Genomic DNA, 18,180 nt, shown 5'->3' with positions numbered 1-18,180 from the left:
TATGGAGACATAGGAATCCAGTAGGGCTTTTGCATTCCCCACAGTGGCTGCTGTGTGCCTTCCCCAGGCCTGCACCTTTCTCAGGAGTCTTGCTTTTACCCTAGTCTTTTTTGTGAGTGCTCAGTGATATCCAAGGAGAAGAGCCTGTGAGGTGTTGCAAATTCCTGTGTCTGCAGCTCTCAGGGGTTCTGTTTACTCTCCTTAGTCTATAGTCAGCCCTTAATGATTGGTTAAAAGGTCTAGTTGAAGTCTTCTTCTTCTTCTCCTTCTGGCTCCACACCCAGTATGAAGCCCAGTGTGGGGCTTGAACTCACAACCCTGAGGTCAAGACCTGAGCTGAAATCAAGAATCAGATGCTTAACTGACTGAGTCACCCAGGCAGCCCTAGTTTAATTCTTTTTACCCTTGTCTGTTGGTGACTATACTGGGTGAGCAAGAGCTCATGTCCTGTTTCTCTTTGGAGGCTCCTATCTTTTCTTAGATTTCAGATTCATTGGTTTTCCTGTCACTTTTAGCTCTCTGATGGGTTCCAGAAAAGTTGTGAATTTTCACTGTCTGGCTTTGTTGTTACTGTTGTTACTCCCCTGTTGTTATGAGGGTGGGGTGATCTTTCCAGATTTCTGCATCCTAAGCAAAAGCCAGTCTCACGTGCTTTTGAAGACCTCTTCTCTCTCTTAGCCTAGAGAAGTGAAAAAAAGGATATAATTTGTTTTGCCACAGTATTTTTTAGCTTGCTCCTGCCTCCATAATTTTTATGGTTCTTCCAGGATTGGGACACAGGAACAGGGAATAAAAGAGGGGTGGAAGAATTTAAATTCTGGAGCCAGTGGAGTTTTTATTTGACAGATGCTAGTTGGTTTTCATATCTACCATTACTGCAGACATCCAAAAGCTGGTGATGATATGGGGTGGATGTGGAGATTATCTGGTGACCTCTGCTGGGACCACCAAAACCGCACAGTTCCCTGATGTGGGTACTCTCTGAGTGACCTCTTGTGACTTTTCCAGCTTCCACTCCTGGTGGTCTGTTGCACAGCTTCTTATTGCTGCGATCCCCTTGTCTTGGCTCTTGGCCTTCTAGGGTGAAATACCATCAAAATGGCTTCCTTGGGTTCTTTTGGCCCACATACATCCACAAACAAGTAGAATTGAAGCCTATCTTAAACAGTGATTTCTATTCTTGCCCTCTCATTGCAGGTGGATTCAGTAAGCCTCTACCTTCCAAATTCTCTTATTGGGAAGCAGGTGCTGGTGTCTATATTCTTAAATATCCCTTTATGGCCACATTGTAGTAGCAGAATGGACCCTCATCCAAAATTTGGTTTGGATGTCAAGACTGATGTCTCTCTCATGTGCGCACACACTCTCTCTCTCTCTCTCTCTCACACACACACACACACACACACACACACATACACACACATATCCCAAATGGGTATGAAAAGGTTTATTATGTAAGTAATATTTTATTTTTGTTTGTTTGATTGTTTAAATAATTACTTACAGTGGTGCCAAAGGAGAGAGCATTCAAAGTTTCTTATCAGCTTGCCCAGCTGTAGGGCATAAAGGGAAGAGAGAGTGATGAGGGTTAGAAGTTATCAGCAATTAAACATTAAAAAATTTATTCAAATTCTTTATTTACAGTCCTCCAGCTCTAGGAGACATACGTCAAACCTTCCTGAAAACTCTCTTACTGTGTTTGCTCCTATTTCATGGTAGTACAGGGCTATTCTACAGCTTAATAAATGCCAATATTTTCCTCATTCTCTATCAGTGGTTCTCTTGGGCTCCCATTGCTTGGCGTGGTTTTGAGGGTGGGACAAGCAAGGAAGGCTCTGTCTTCCTCTACAGAATAGGGAGGAAAGATATCACATCATTCCTAACTAAATTGGAAATTCTCTGTCTCAGTGACTCTTTTCAATTTCATTTCTAAATTTCTAGTATTCTCTATTTTGACTGAAGTGGAAGATGGGAGCTGATTAATTATGGACTCATTCTATTTAAGTGATGTATCTTCTTCACTGTTGGCATAATTATCACTTATAATTTTCAGTTTTGGAGCCTTAACCTAAATTCTGATGCAGTAGGAAAAGTCCTCATTCAACATCAAGGAAACTTCTCTTGACTTGTAACACAAGAAAAGTTAAGGGTAGGTAAAGGTAGGGCAGATGCAGGTGAATTTTAAAGTTTGTCTCAGGGAGAATTAGGGAGATTTGTTTGACTTCAGCCTGTAATGAAGTCTGAGGCAAGGCCAGCAGCTGAAAGTCAGGGTAGAGTGGGAAGAGAAGGTATATGAGGTTTAGGAAGGAAGTTATTTTGAGGAATGGAAAAATGAATCTACTTAAGAAGCATGATGGGATTGCCTGACATTGATGAATTGCTGTGTGCTCTTTGAGACTTGTGATCATGAATTTCAGGGGAAACTAGTCCATTCAGTTGGGTAGCAAATTTTACCTGTTTGGTGCAGGAATGGAGAAAATGAGGGGTAGGATTCACTTAGGGTTGGGGTTTTCTAGGTACTATGGACTTAACTGTGTCCCCAAAATTCTTATGTTGAAGCCCTAGCCCTCAGTGTGACTATATTTGGAATAAGGAAGTAACTAAGGTAAATCAGATCCTGAGGGTGGGGCCCTGAATAGGATTAGTGTCCTTATAAGAAGACCTACCAGAGGGCTCCCCCACCTTAATATATGAGGACACAGTGAGAAGGTGGTCATCTGCAAGGCAGGAAGAGTGCTCTCATCAGGAAGCAACTCTGCGGGACTTTAATCTGGGACTTCCAGACTCCAGAACTGCAAGAAAACAACTATCTGTTGTTTAAGCCATTCAGTCTATTGTATTTTGTTATGGCAACCTAAGTTGACTGACTAAGATACTAGGCATGGATGACAGAGAGGGACAAAATAATTGTGGATATTCACAGAGAAATGATTCTAAGCATGAGACTATGAAATATAGGCTGGACAAGTAGCTCCCAATATGAAGCCAAGAGGAGGTTGATGAATAGTGAGAAATGGTGGGTTCAGTGGATTGAAGGTTGAATTATAGCTGTGGGAACAAAAAATGGTGGATGTTTTCAAGGTTCACTCATGTTATAGTATATATCATTATGTCATTCCTTTTTATGGCCGAAGATTATTTTATTGTATGGATATACCATATTTTATTTGTCCACTTATCAGTTAATGGATATTTGAGTCATTTTCATATGAGTGAAGCAATAGATTTTTTTTTTTTTTTGAGTGAATCTGTTTTGGGCTTCTGACATTTGCACTTACAGGAGTTCCAAATCATAAATACATGATGGCTGTGGATGTATGTAATGAAATAGTCTAGAATATGCCACCCCAAAATATGCCACTTTGGCTTTGGATTATTTTGAGCTGAAGGAAATTGAGAATCAATAAATACAGGAAAAGTTCTCTGCCCTCTTCTTATCTGCCTTAAAGCAGAGTGTAAATTTCCCTTTGTGAAGGTGGCATAGATTCACCCCATCTCCTGTGCCGGATGAGGAGAGTGACCATTATCCCGAGATGGAGGGCTGGCGTTAAGATGAGTCTGTATAAATATACATTACTAAAATAATGCTTCCATTAGTTTTCCTCATGTATTTCCTTCTCACTTTCCCACAATTTATCACCTCTAGAAGTCCAAACCTCCCTTTACTTTGTCTAGTGGCTTTTTTTTTTTTTTTTTACAATTTATTGCCCTTTGTTAAAATGTACAACCCCTGAATCTAACTACTTCCTTAGGCTTTCACTTCTTTTCTGTGAAGCCTCTGTGCGTGTAAAAATATTAACATGAACAACATTTGTATGCCTTTTCTTCTGTTGATCTGTCTTTTGTCAGTTTAATTTGCAGGCCTCAGGACTGAAATATGTGAGTGGAGGAAAAGCTTAAGAAAACACCTTTTCCTCATTGTCACATATTTATTAAGAGAGCTGTGACTAGGGCGCCTGGGTGGCTCAGTCGGTTAAGCGTCTACCTTCAGCTCAAGTCATGATCTCAGGGTCCTCTCCGGGGGTCCTGCTTCTCCCTATCCCTCTGCCTGCTTGTGCTCTCTGTCAAATAAATAAATGAAATGAATGAAAGAAAGAAAGAAAGAAAGAAAGAAAGAAAGAAAGAAAGAAAAGGAAAGTAAGAAAGAAAAAGAAAGAAAGAAAGAAAGAAAGAAAGAAAGAAAGAAAGAAAAAGCTGTGACTGGATTTGACCACTGGCTCATTATTTTCTGCTCTGAGGAAAGCAGTAACAGGGTTTAGAACAGTTCTGTCCTTTGGAATGGGCACCCAGCCTTGCTGGTATAGATAGCAGGCATTTCTTCTGTACCTTCCCCAGGAACCAAGTGACCTGAGCCGTTTTGAAGTTCTGGGTCATTTGGATAACTGAAAACTCCCACCTGCAGGGAGAGGGTAGGAGCAGGTTAGGTAATGTATGGAGAATACTTGCTGCTACATGTTTGGACAAGAATTAGGTAGGGATAGTGAAAACCCCTTCAGCCTATCTTTGTTTTTTGGTGTACTGAAATTTTCCTCCATTCCAATAAAAGAGAATCAGAAAGAGATCTGCCCCAATGAGGGGATTATCCTTAATTTTTTAAAACCTTTTAACAGCTAGAGTTCAATATCCAGATCCTCAGTCTGTGGGTGTCCCCCTATGTGTCAGGATACCTCCAATCGCCATTATGGTTATTTGTTTCTTCTACCACCGCTAGTCATTGTCATTTTCCCTGGTAGATGGATTTTCCTGTACTGACCACACTCCTGATGCCTTCAATTCATTGTCCCAAATTGGCTCAGAAAAAGTGTTACAGAATTGTGATGAATAGAATCAATTTACAAGTAGACTTTTGCATGGGTTGTGTACTTAGGCTTCTAACTAAATGCAACCTGCATTAGATTGTTTAAATTTTCATGTCAGTTAGTTGTTCTTAGGATAGTGGAATCATTGTTCCTTCTCACAAAACAGCTTCTTTAAAGTCAGCTTGAATGAACAGTTAATTGAGCACAAAAGCCTGACCTTGCCAACGCTGCCTTGCGTGCTCAGTCAAATTAGTTCAGACTATTATGGTTTATATTAACTATATTTGTCATTTATGATTAACATGGATTAAAATTTGGAGGAGATTTTTGGACTTGTTTTTGGTTGATTATGCTAGTGGGAATTTCAGGCCATATTAACATGTTCTCTTGCTTCTTAAATTTGTTCTGTGTTTTCTTAACAGAATAATTATGTCCTTGATCTGATTTTGAAATTGGCTGACTAATGTTTGCTCAGGAAGAATGTAAAACCATCCCTTACCCAGTTTTCTCCTTCTCTCTTTGACAACTAACACAAAAGTTTGATGAGGAGAGACGCAATCCATACATTTGAGTTTTGGCTCATTGTATAAGATGATGGTATCAATCCAAATTTAGAATGTCGTGGAATCACTTAAGGTTTTGTATTAAAATCTACTTACTATGTCTTGGATATGAAACAGGTGGCTTTGCAGACAGGCCTGAGCCATTGCCAATGAACAGACTATTGTGTGCAAAGTAGCTTTCCATTATCATTAAAATCACAAGCCTTTAGCTTCTCACAGCTTTGTTCTCTTTTGAAGAGATGATGTTCAAGATTTTTGAAATGTTTACATTTTCTTGAAATATTTTCATTGGATCAGTCTTTTGAGAGAGGAGCGGGCTTTGAAGCTGAGCAGTAATATTAGCTTTAATATTTTGTTGTCTTTTTCATTCTTTCATAAAACTTCCTTTTTTTTTTTTTAAAGATTTTATTTATTTATTTGACAGAGAGAGAGAGATAGCAAGAGCAGGAACACAAGCAGGGGGAGTGGGAGAGGGAGAAGCAGGCTTCCCGCTGAGCAGGGACCCGATGTGGGGCTCAATCCCAGGACCCTGGGATCATGACCTGAGCCGAAGGCAGACACTTAACGACTGAGCCACCCAGGTGCTTCTTTCATAAAACTTTCAAAAATTAATAAATTCATAAAAATTCCATTTGGGTATCTGCATTTGCATTTTCTCTTCCTTTCAACAATCCCTGTGTCTTTTTTCCTGCTTGCACTATGCATCATTCTCATTACCACTAAGCATTTATGGAGCATGTACCATTATGTAAGAAAATAGCAATTTCTGTAACAAATGCCTGCACATTTTTGCCCTTTAAATACAGACTCCCATGGACTCCTGGCAAGGCAATACTGATATGGGAAATGATGGCAAAACAAAAAATTAAATTTCCCTACTGCCTACAGTCCAATGACAAGTCCTTGAAACAGGCAGGGACATTCTTCTAGGAGCTCAGCCTCAATATTAATACTTTGCTAAGGGCAAAAGGCAATCTTAGCCCAACCCCCAGGATCCTGTGAGTCTACTTTAACATATAAAAATTCCTCTGGAAACTTCCTTTCTCTCTACCCCCCAAGATATATGTTGGCAATCATCCCCGCCTAGCATGTGACCCACCGATATACACTGGAAAGTTCTCATGACTAAGGTTTTACTAGACAGTAATAACCTAACAATAGCTAGTAATATTCCTAACAATAGCCCCCTCAAGGTCCAGGAAACCTTACCTCCAAAATTCCTTAGAGATTTAGGGTCTCCTTAACCCCCTCCCAGCTTGGAAGTATATAATCAGCCAGTGCCCATGACTCCAGTGCAGCTCTTTCTGCCCACAGGTCGGTGTCCCTGTGCTATAATAAAACCACCTTTTTGCACCAAAGACGTCTCAAGAATGCTTTCTTGGCCATTGGCTCCGAATCCCAACATTTCCACATCATACAGAATTCAAGGTTTGAATGAAATATACCTTCCTAACAATTAAAGTAACCAAACATCATGAGAGATAAAAACTCAAACTAAAATTTTCCGTCAGAAAATATTGGGAGGATGAGAAGAGTTAAATTTTGATGGAGAAAGTGAAGCAAACCAAGCTATGAGCAATTAAACTAAGCTATGTTTCTAAGGCCAAAACCAAATTAAAAGAGGCCTAATGAGAACTAGGTTGCAGCCTAAAAGAAATCTCAAATGCCCTCTTCACCCTGGTATTGATGTAGGAAATGGTTGGGGACAGGAGGCGGGTGGGGGCGGGGGCAGAAAGAGATGCCCTGGGATTGTGAGGAGCAACTGATTATATACTTTGGAACTGGGGGAGGTGAAGAAAAGGAAGTTTCCAAAAGGACTTTCATATGCCAAAGAAAACTCACAGGATCCTGGAGGCCTAGCTGTTGTCAAGCTAAGGTTGTTTTTCCCTCTAGCAAAGCATTAACATTAAGATTTGGAGTTCCTGGAGGAATGTCATATTCTGACTGTCTCAGTATTTGTCTATGGGCTTCAGGTTATAAGGAAATTTAGTTTTATCTACATTTCCTTTTGCCTTTGTTCTCCACATCATATGCACAAATCGTTAGCCCTTTTGATGAAGAAGTAAATTCAGAAATGGTACTTAGAGTATTAGGGTTCATTTTCTTTTCTTTTTTTTTAATTCTTTTTTTTTAAAGATTTACTTTATTTATTTGAGAGAGACAGGGAGAGAGCATGAGGGGGAGGAGGGGTAGAGGGAGAAGCAGACTCCCCAATGAGCAGGGAGCCTGATGTGGGGCTTCATCCCAGGACCCCAGGTTCATGACCTGAGCTGAAGGCAGATGCTTAACTGACAGAGCCACCCAGGTGCCCCAGGGTTCATTTTCAACAATAACTTTAATTGAGTCTGTTGGGTATAGGTACTATGCTGTTTTCACATTTGTTATTTTACTTACTTATGAAGAATAGGGGAAAATGGCCATGAAGACTTGACTTAATATAAATTCATTAGCAATATGTTATGGGGGAATTCAGATAATATGAAAGATTGTCTTCTCTTGAGAAATTTACAAGGAGGCATGCAAATATAGTCAGATTACATTTTGAGATACTAACTAATTCTTCTTTTCCAATATTTTCTCCTATCCTACCATTCTCACACACTCAGGAAGTAACCTGAGTGTTGGATTCTCACTGCCCCTAGAAAAGGTTGCTACAAGAAAGAAAACAATAAATATTTGGTTTGTGAGTTTCAAAATAGATGCAGACAATACTTTGAAAGAAATTATTTGTGAAACTTAGGGCAGAAAGTTCTGCATATCATAAAAAACAGATTAGGAAGAATACAGGATGATGTAAATTCATTTTTCCAGTTTTCGAAAAGGATGTCCTAGAGAGAGGAAAAACAGAAAGGGCTGGCATGGGAACTTCATGGAAGTTTGAGTATCTGTGAGAAGAGGGGACTTCAGCCGTACAAACCATTTTCAGTACCCTAAAGAGCCATGCTGAGTTCTGCCTTGATCATTTTGTTCATGCTTCTACATTTATTTGATGTGTTTTTCCACCTCTGTTTCTTCTGGCTGATACGTGGTTTGTAAGAATGCACTGGAAAAGCACAAGAATATAGGAAGGTGGACTCCTTAGGAGACTACTATAGAAATCCAGCTAGGAGATGATGGAGGTCTAAACTGGGGTGTTGGGAGTTCATTGGAGAAGAGTGGAAAGATTCACAAGATGCTTAGGAGGTAGAATCAACAAAACTAGGTGATACATTGGATATTGGGGAAAAGGCATGAAAAGAGTTACATATAACATAGTATGCCTGTTTTTGAGAGGTGTGAGCAACTGCACCTCTCTTAGAAAGGTGTGAAGAAAGTCAGATTTGGGAAAAAAAGATGAATTCAGGTTTGGTCATGTTCATGTTTTTTAATGATTTTCTTCTTCTCTAGTCTAAGGTCCATTTGGTCAGCTAGTTGTCCCAATGCCATTTTTAAAAATATAATCTATTCTGCTATAACTCAATAGCATCATTCCTAAGATAGTTTCACTATGTAAAGTATGTTATCAAAACAATTGTTTCAGTAGAAAAAGGAAATTAGGGGTTAAAGAGTTTTAGATTGGCAATAACCAAGTTATTTTTGCTGCAGGGATGTCAATAATAAAGGAATTTTGAATATAAGTGTATTTAGTTATTAGATGCTAAAAATAATAAATTATATTAAAACTGACAAAACAGACTTCATTTTCTTTACATTCCACTCACCCCAGAGCCTCATTTTCCTCTTTCATCTTTGGCCTTGACCTGGCAATTTTGTTGCCTACAGCACACATCACAAATACCAAAGTTAACATAAGAGCAAATGTATACTCAAGTAAATAAATATTGGACATGCCAACAGAGTAGCCAGCCATTCCAGTGAAGTGGCTATGTCACATATACATTTTCTCTCCTCACTCAGCATTAGCTCCCAATCACAGTCAAATTATCAAACTATTAATCACATTATATCATATATATGTTGTGAAAATTAACACTTTTGGAGAAATGGTTGCTATTGTCACCCTTCCCCCCCACACCATGATGTGATATACCACCTTTGTAATATGCTTAATTCCAAGTAACTCGGATTTAAAAAAAGCTCTCCAGGATATTCTGATACTCAGTCAGCTTTGTATATGATGACTATGAGAATGTAAAGATACATACTATAAGCCAGGATTCCTCCTCTTTAGCAAGTCACACTCCTACAAGTGAAATGGCATGAACATAATATTTCAGTTTAACCAAAATTTATTGAATGTGTGAGGCACTGGCTAGGAGTCAGAGCTCCTGATAAAGAGATAAATAAGTCATGGTCTTTGCCCTCAAAACTGATAATGGGAGAGGCAAACACATAACCAGATGATTTTTTTAAAAATATGCCAAGATGCAATCATTGAAGCCATGGGCACGCACTCCTGAAGAAGTCCAGGGAAGCTTCTGGGAGAGATGAATTTTGAACCGAATCAAAACAACAGGTATGACTTCATTAAGTACAGAAGAGGGACTGAGGGTGACAGGGGCTATTGCTGGCACAACAAATTGTATTCTGTGTGAATGGGACCCCCAAGAGTAATACAACACAGAAGCCCTGCAAAAGGAGCCTGAAGGGAAGGTTAATCCAGGCAGAAAAAGGGCAGAGAAGTGTAAAATAGCAGTGTGTTCAGGGAACTGGAATCAGTTTGCTGTTACTTGACTGTAGAGTGATGGTGGAAGTAGTAGGATGCAGAGTAGAGGATGGAAGCTTCTCTGCTGTGGATCTTAGACTATACTCTATAGGCAGTGGAGAACTATAGATGGAGTTAAGCAGGGGAGTGGTGTGGAGTTTTGAATTTCCAAGAGATGTTTTTTATGGTGATGTGGAGGATGAATGTGAGGACGTAAGTAAGATCAGATACAAGAACAGAGTTGACACTAATTGCTATAGTTCTATGATCGATGAGGTTGGATATAAACCAGGGCATTATAAGAGTACTAAGTGGGAGCAAATGTGAGAGATGTTCAGGAAGTACAAAGTCTGGTCCCTGATTTACTGTAAGGGGTGAGGATGAGGGAGGAGGATTCAGGATGACTCCCAGGTTTCTGAAAGGTTTAGAACGGGAGAGATGATGATGTCAATTTTGGTCATGCAAAGTTTGAGTTACTTGTCAACCACCCACATAGATTTGTCCTATAACACAAGGCCAGAAATAATAAATGGCACAGAGGAAGTAGAAATAAAACTCAGAGGAGCAGAAATAATGTCTAGTTTGCAGAATTGGGAAAGATGGAATCATAAAGAAGGTGGTATTTGATCAAGGCCCTGAAGGAATGGTAAGATTCACATTTAAGGATATGATGGGAGGGAAATGTCTAAGCGAAGACATGGACACTTTCAGGATATTGTTTGAGAACAACTGAGACTTCCTGTTTGTGACTAAAGAGTTTGCTAAACCCTGATGGGGGGATGTGGCTAGAGTGGTGGTTTGGAGCCTGGTCATGAACGGCCTTTGGGTTCTGTGCATAATGGGCATTGGGTTTTGCATTGGGCAAAGATGCTAGCAGAGTCATGCTTTGGGAAGAATGATCTGAGGTATTGCATGAGACAAAATAGAGGTGGAGAGATTGAAGCCAGATAGAAGAGTCAGGACACTGCACCATGCTAGATACAGGAATGGAGAGGAGGGGACTGAAAGTGAAAAAGATTAGGTAATTCATTGCATTTGAGAGTGTGGCTCAGGCCAAAGGTTATAAATGCTTAGATTATAAGGGATTGAGAAGATGGTGCTGACTCATAGATATAAAGGAGTCTAATAGAGAAACAGGTTTATAAAGATAATGTGTGATAAGAGTAGTAGGGACACCCTCAAAGAGAAGACTACTTCTGTCCCTACTTGTCTTTTTCTTTGTTACAGGCAAAGAGATTTAAAAAAAGGCGGGGGGGGGGGGGCGTGGTGTGTGTGTGGTGTGATGCGGTGGAGGTAGCGTGCCCTACTGGTTAAGACTGTAGTTAAGAATTGTTGGCTTTAGGGCACCTAGGTGGTCAGTTTTTAAGCGTCTGCCTTCAGCTCAGGTCATGATCCCAGAGTCCCGCTTTGGGCTCCCTGCTCTGCTGGAAGCCTGCTTCTCCCTCTCCCACTCCCCCTGCTTGTGTTCCTGCTCTCGCTGTCTCTGTCAAATAAATAAAATCTTAAAAAAAAAAAAAAATTCTTGGCTTTAAGTTTCTGCTGTGCTTTTTATTAACTGTGTGTACTTGGATGAGTGTTCTAACCACAGTAAGTCTGAGTTTCCTGATCTGGAAAAAGAAAATAGCAAGAATATTCATCCAGTAAAGTTGTGAATAGCACACAGTTTGCATTCATCAAATACTAGCCACTATTATTAGAATTCTAAAAGGAAGGAAATGCAAAATATAAGTCTAATTCAGTTACTATGTTCAAAAATATAATTCATTCGGGATGCCTAGGTGGCTCAGTCAGTTAAGCATCTGCCTTTGGCTCAGGTCATGATCCCAGGGTCCTGGGATCGAGTCCTGCTTTGGGCTCCTTCCTCAGAGAGGAGCCTGCTTCTCCCTCTGCCTGCTGCTCCCCCTGCTTGTGCGCTATCTCTCTGACAAATAAATAAATAAATAAAATCTTAAAAAAATATAAAAAAATACAATTCATTCAAAATTTTCATCGGCTCTTCTGATGGTGAAGGGTTGGTAAGAAAACATTGATGTCATGTTATAATAATCCAGTTGGTGGTTACTAGCAACTGTGCAAAGTCTAGAGATTACCTCTTGGACTTGATTAATATTTTCAAGACGTCCTGAGCTGAATCCCTTACGTCTGGCTCTGAACCTATAGGTATGTGCTGTGAATTCAGAGGTATTCATGCAGTGGGTCAGGACACTCTACAAAATACAAAAGATAGCTTTACAAAATGTCAAATAAATGGAAACAGGGCTGATGACTTCGATAAAAGCTGTAGGCCTTTTCAGGTGAGACCAGCAGATTATTTATAACTTGAGATAATTTCAAGAGTTTGCTAGAATCCCAGTTATGTATATTAACATGTTATTCAGGTGCTTTGGAATCTGTAATATAAATAAAAATATTTTCTGTCATCATCACAGTAATTGATTCATGCAAGAATCATCAGTGGAGCTAAAACTAGTGGGTAAAAATTTGAGGAGTAACAGATTTGATTTAGATCAATGTCATCTAAAATTTAGCTTCCTTCTGTTTTCACAATGGTTCTCTCCAAAATCTCTCTCCTCTGGTCAGTCTTTTTCTTTATATTTGTCCTCAATACACAACGCATTCACCGATTTCAAAGGATTCAAATAGTAATGGAAATCTCAGTTATTGTTAAGCATGGGAAACACTCCTGCAGCCTTTGGACAACAGAGAATTTCGTTCCCACCAGAGGGCGCTCGGTTGTTACTTAAGTCACCATTTTGGGTTTGGGGACTTCCTTTGTAACTCAAAAAGTAAAATGGAATTTTTATTTTGTACACTTGTAGGTGAACCTACAGGTTTGCTGATTAATATAACTCTAACATTTAAAACCTTGGGTATGTCTTGTTTTTACTTTCAGATTAAAGATAATTACCTGAATGACATAGCAATTAGAATCCCTTACAAATAAAAACCAAACGAAACCATAAAACAAAATTAAAAAAAAAAAAAAAGGAAACTTCCACCACCTAAAAATCAGTTTTTGTTTTTCAGCAAACACTTCTAGTCCTGGTTCATTGCAGTTTTGAGAGGCATGGTTTCTTCTTCATCTCATTCTCTTACTCTGGAATCAGGTTATTGAAAATGGGATGGGGCTAGGATGGAAGAACTCTGTTTCAGGGCTAGGTGCAAGGTGCTGACAGTCCTGTGAGTCTTGCTTCCCAGAATGGTCTTGCCTTCCACTAGGCTGTGCCAAGGGTTCTCAAAGTCTCCCCACCAGCAACATCAGCTTCACCTGGGAACTTGTTAGAATGCAAATTCTAAGCCCCACCCCAGATCTCCTGCGTCAGAACCTCTGGGGGTGGGGCCCGGCAATCTGCATTTTAACAAGTTCTGTGAGTGATTCTGATGTATGCCCCAGTTTGAGAACCAAAGCTGGACACTTTGTTTTTACAAAGCAAGCTGCTTTTGGGCAATGAGAGCTTCAACATTATTGTTCAGTTTTCATTCTGAGAATCAGGGGCACTTTCCTGCAGGCTAGGTCTCAGACTTTTAGGCAAAAGACAATCAGTGTCAAAGTGGTTTTCTACCTGCTTCAAGCCTCTAAAGGAACTTGTCTTTCACTAGCCGATGGAAGGAAGTTTTGGAAGTAGATTACTCACATGTAGAGGGAACCAAGAGAGTCAGTTAAGAATTTAGTAAGGAGGGGCCCCTGGGTGGCTCAGTTAAGCTTCTGACTCTTGGTTTCACTGAGGTCATGATCTCAGGGTGGTGAGACTGGCCCTGCATCAGCCCCGCTTAAGCACCATGCTCAGTGCCAAGTCTGCTGGAGGTTCTCTCTCTCCTCTTCGGCCCCTCCCCCTGCTTACACGCATGCTCTCTCTCTCTCAAATAAATAAAATCTTTAAAAAAAAAGAAGAATTTAGGAAGGAAGTGTAGCTTGATGGTTAGGCCTACAGATTCTGGATCCACCTTTCCTGCTTCAAGTGACAGCTCTGTGTGATATTGGGCAAACTCTTGTTTTTTTTTTTAACCTTTCTGGGACTCAGTTTCCTTATCTGCAAATTGGGGATAATAATAGTACCTACCTCATATGCTTGTTATGAGAATTAAATTAGGCAAGATTTCTAATGCGCTTAGAACAGACCCTGGCACTATGTAAGTGTTTAGAACTATTGTGCTTTACCATCCTGCCAGCACAATCCTGTCCTCTGGCCAGCAACAAAACAACATAATCATATGTTTTCCCAATTCTTTTTTTTTTAAGATTTTATTTATTTATTTGTCAGAGAGAGAGAGAAAGAGAGAGGACAAGCAGGGGAAGCAGCAGGCAGAGGGAGAAGCAGACTGCCCGCTGAGCAAGGAGCCCGATGTGGGACTTGATCCCAGGACTCTGGGATCACAACCTGAGCCGAAGGCAGACGCCCAACCGATGGAGCCACCCAGATGCCCCCCCTTTTCCCAATTCTTATGGGAAAATCTTAATGTAAACAATCTCCATCACATTTACACAGGTGACAGGAGTCCTCTGGAGTCAAACAGAACTTTTCTTTTGATTCCAGCTCTCCGACCTAATAGATGTCTGGCTTTGAGCAAATTACTTAACCTCTCTTTAAATCTCACTTCCATTTTTATTTGTGAAATGGGATTATAGTACACATCTCGTAGGGTTTAGGGTGAGAGAAAGGAACACAATCAGTGGGTAAATTGTAGAAACGAAGCACTGTTACCTGTACACTGCTGTTCCCAGGAAATGCCATAAAGAGTGTAGGATAGTACTTGGCCCATAAGAGGGCTCAATACACATTTGTTCCTTTTCATTCACAGCTTTATACATTTTGAGTATTTGGGGACCTTTTAAATCACCAAAGCGCTAATTATGTTCTTGTACTGTTTACTTTCCGCTTCACACTTCAGCTCCTGGATTTCTGGCCTGGAGTGACTGAGAGAGCTCTGTTTTCCCTTTTCGCACAGGGACCTTTGGGGCTAGATATTCTAGTCAGCTCCTTCCCACTTCTTTAGGCTGACTTTCCCCTAAGATCACAAAGCTCTTTTTTTATTGTAGAAAATTTGGAACATTTCAATAAAGCATAAATAAGAAAATGAACATTGCCAATTCCTCTCCAAAAGAAAACATCACAAATGATTTGGTGTATTTCCTGCTAGACTTTCCTCCCTTTGCTTAAATAAAATTGCTATCATAAAGTGTGTTTGATTTTCCTTCTTGCCTCAGGGCTTCTATGGACATGAACCTCTTGGCCTGGCGTGTCCTTCCAATGGCCTAGGATGCTCCTTATTACCCCACCCCTTGCTCCTATCCCAACCACCCCTGATGTTTCAGATGAGGCTAGGTCTCTCTTTAGACACTTTCAAAGCATGTTGTCCTCATTCTGGACCTACTTCTGGTTATTAGCAATAAATTTCTTGTGTGATTATGTGAATAGTATCTATCTCCATGAATAAACTGTAGGAACCATGTCTGGTTTATTCACAACTGCATTCCAAGTGCCAGCACAATGCTGGACACATCGTATGTCCTCAACAGATAGTTTTCAAATGACTGAATGAACAAATGAAAAGTGTTGTAACCATTTTTCCATGCTGGACATGATCTTAAGTATCTGATTTTAACTGACATGATTTTAGCTTATAAGTGGCAGGGTGATAGGCAAGATGTTCTCTTAGGATTTCACAGAAGTCCATGGGTTTCTAAAGCAGCCCGTTATGGTGGGAGGATCCCTGGGCTGGGAATCAGGAGGACCCATGTTTTCCTTTCTGCTTTACCAGTTTCTGTGATCTTGAGTAAGCCACTGACCTTCACTGAACCACATTTTCTTTATCTGCTCTGCTTCTCTCCCAAGGAATCTCATACATTAAATAAAAAGTGTGTAAAAAAGACACTTCTCAAATTATAAAGAGCCATATAAATATGTTCAGACCATTCAAAAGGTATTTTGCTTGACGGATAGATAGAGCCAGTTGCAAATTTGCAACGAGGCTCCAACTTTCAAACTTGAAGTTGATTCTGTTGCCAAGAAAATCTTTGATTTCAAAGCTTAATGATTAGAAATAATTGTGAGTCTGAATGTCTCAAGTAGCCAAAATACATTAACTACTATTTTAGTCCTTAAAGGCAGACATAGTAGTTTGTTTCAATTTCGTACTTAACGATTGCACTTAGATTTACGTTTCTTTCGAATTTCAGTTGGCTGAGCAGTCAAGATATTTTTGACAGATTGGCCAAAGAACGTAAATTAAATAGATTAAAAAGAAGCTTTAGTTTTTGAATATACTTTATACCTTATTCAACAGTCATGGAATATGGTAAGATTTGGAATTTCCAAAGTGGAGTTAATATCTCTGTGATGGGATTAGTGTTCATATTTGAAAGTAGGATGGAAGGAAGAAAATTTCCCACCAGTGTCTTAGATGTTAGGAATTGGAATAAGTTACCCCTATGACTAAATTTTATTGGCTGATTCTTTGGTAGTTTTCCACTGCCTCTTAAGTAATTTCCTTTCCATTTTAAGTTATGTGAAGGTGCTTGAAATGTACACATTGAGGAGGTAAAATATTTTGGGGAACAGATAAAAATTGACAGTATGATAGAAGGGAAGAGCAGTCTCTTACACTCTGTGGAAACTGTGAGTTCATAGGTAGAATGAGACAGTTTTTGCTGCAAAACACCCTATTGAAAAGTGAACATTTTTCTTTTCCTTCTTCATAATACCAAATAGTAAATGCATAGCATTTTAGAAGAGGAAAATACTTTAAAGGTCCAATGTCGTTGTTTCATAGACAATATATAACATTTTCAAAGAAATTTACAATTGCTTCCAAATAACATGATTTCACAGAATCTTCAGAACTCTATTATTATTCTCAATTAAAAATGAGGAAATGAAGACTCAGAGAGCTTAAATGACTTGTGTAAGGTCACAGAGATGATAATAATAATGATGGATAATATTGAGTACTTGCTCTATGCCAAGCCCTCCTCATGCATGATCACATTTAATTCTTACAAGAGTCCTAATACCTTATACATAATACATGACAAGCTGGGATTGTAAATCAGTGCTAAGAAACTGGCATATTTTTTCCACTGAATGCTCTTCCAGAGACACAAGATAAATATTGAATAAAATTAATGTGATTCTATGTTTTTCGCTTGTGTCGTGTATGAAGCTGATCAATCAAGTAAATAGTATCCTCATATTGCAGGTGAGAAAATATGGAGGATTAAGACTACCATAATAGTATTGTGCTAGCTCATGCTGACAAGCAGAGGTAAGAATCTAGTTTTTCCCAACAGACTAAGTTCTAAGTTCCCTTTCTTTGCCATGGGTTTCAGAGTGTTGAGTGGGCAACGGCAACTGGGAGCAAAGCTAAGGATAAAGTACACCTATTCTGAATATTGGGGACCAGATATCACCTGCAGGATTTGATGAGTCAGACAAACTGACCGTTCCCCCCCGGAAACCTCCTTCCTGCCTCCTGCCCATCATCATCTGAGACTGAAGCAGTCTTCATGTCCTATCCACTTTTTGACTAGATGAGGGGAGATGGACATGTTGTTAAAGTTGTGAGTCTTTGGCCTAGTGGAAAGTATTCTGGCTCCCCATTTGAGGGTGCTCTGAGGACCATCTGCAGAGATTGGGATGAAAAGAAGATAATGGTATCTTATTTCTTAGTCATTAAACCAGATGATCAGACCTCAGTTGGCTGTATGAGTAAGGGAACAGAGAATTAAAGTAAGATAATGGAGCAGAGAGAAGTAAGCCAGCAGAGCAGCCTGTACCTACCTGGTGGCATGGCAGTGATGTGTGGGTCTCCCAGGAGTCAAGAAGCCTCCATGGAAAGTAGCTGGACTTGAGCTGACTTGCCAGTACCCTACACAAGAGGCTGTGAGAGTAATGCCAGGGGTAGCAACTGAGGAAGTATCAAAAGAACAAGGTGGGGACCATGTCCCAGGGAGGTCCCTCACTAGTGTCTAAAGAACCCTCACACACGTACCCCATGGAAGAGCCAGTGTTGGGATGTCTGCCACCCAGAGGCCAATAAGCAGCATCAGCCAAGAGAAGGACACAATGCAGCACTGAAACAAATACTTGTCCCTTTCTATCTCTGCTTCTACTACAAGCTCCAACCTTCAAGCCCACCACTCTAGAGGAAAGGGGAGAGAGGTGAAGGGGAAGAT

The 18,180-nt window shown here is 40.0% G+C and overlaps 1 long non-coding RNA gene across 4 annotated transcripts in view; it reads left to right on the top strand.

Annotated features, from left to right (window-relative positions):
* Window positions 1–18,180, top strand: part of LOC118521388 (uncharacterized) — a 212,601-nt gene that overhangs the window by 68,434 nt on the left and 125,987 nt on the right. For all 4 annotated transcript variants that reach the window (XR_013441817.1, XR_013441818.1, XR_013441819.1 and 1 more), the window contains exon 4: window positions 17,205–17,270. This is a non-coding gene — a long non-coding RNA (uncharacterized LOC118521388). The remainder of the gene's footprint in view (window positions 1–17,204; window positions 17,271–18,180) is intronic.

This window comes from Halichoerus grypus, chromosome 10 (genome assembly GCF_964656455.1).
Source record: "Halichoerus grypus chromosome 10, mHalGry1.hap1.1, whole genome shotgun sequence".
In the NCBI taxonomy this organism is placed as follows: domain Eukaryota; kingdom Metazoa; phylum Chordata; class Mammalia; order Carnivora; family Phocidae; genus Halichoerus; species Halichoerus grypus.
The sequence above is the reverse complement of the archived record's forward strand: the minus strand, read 5'-3'. Positions and strand labels throughout refer to the sequence as shown.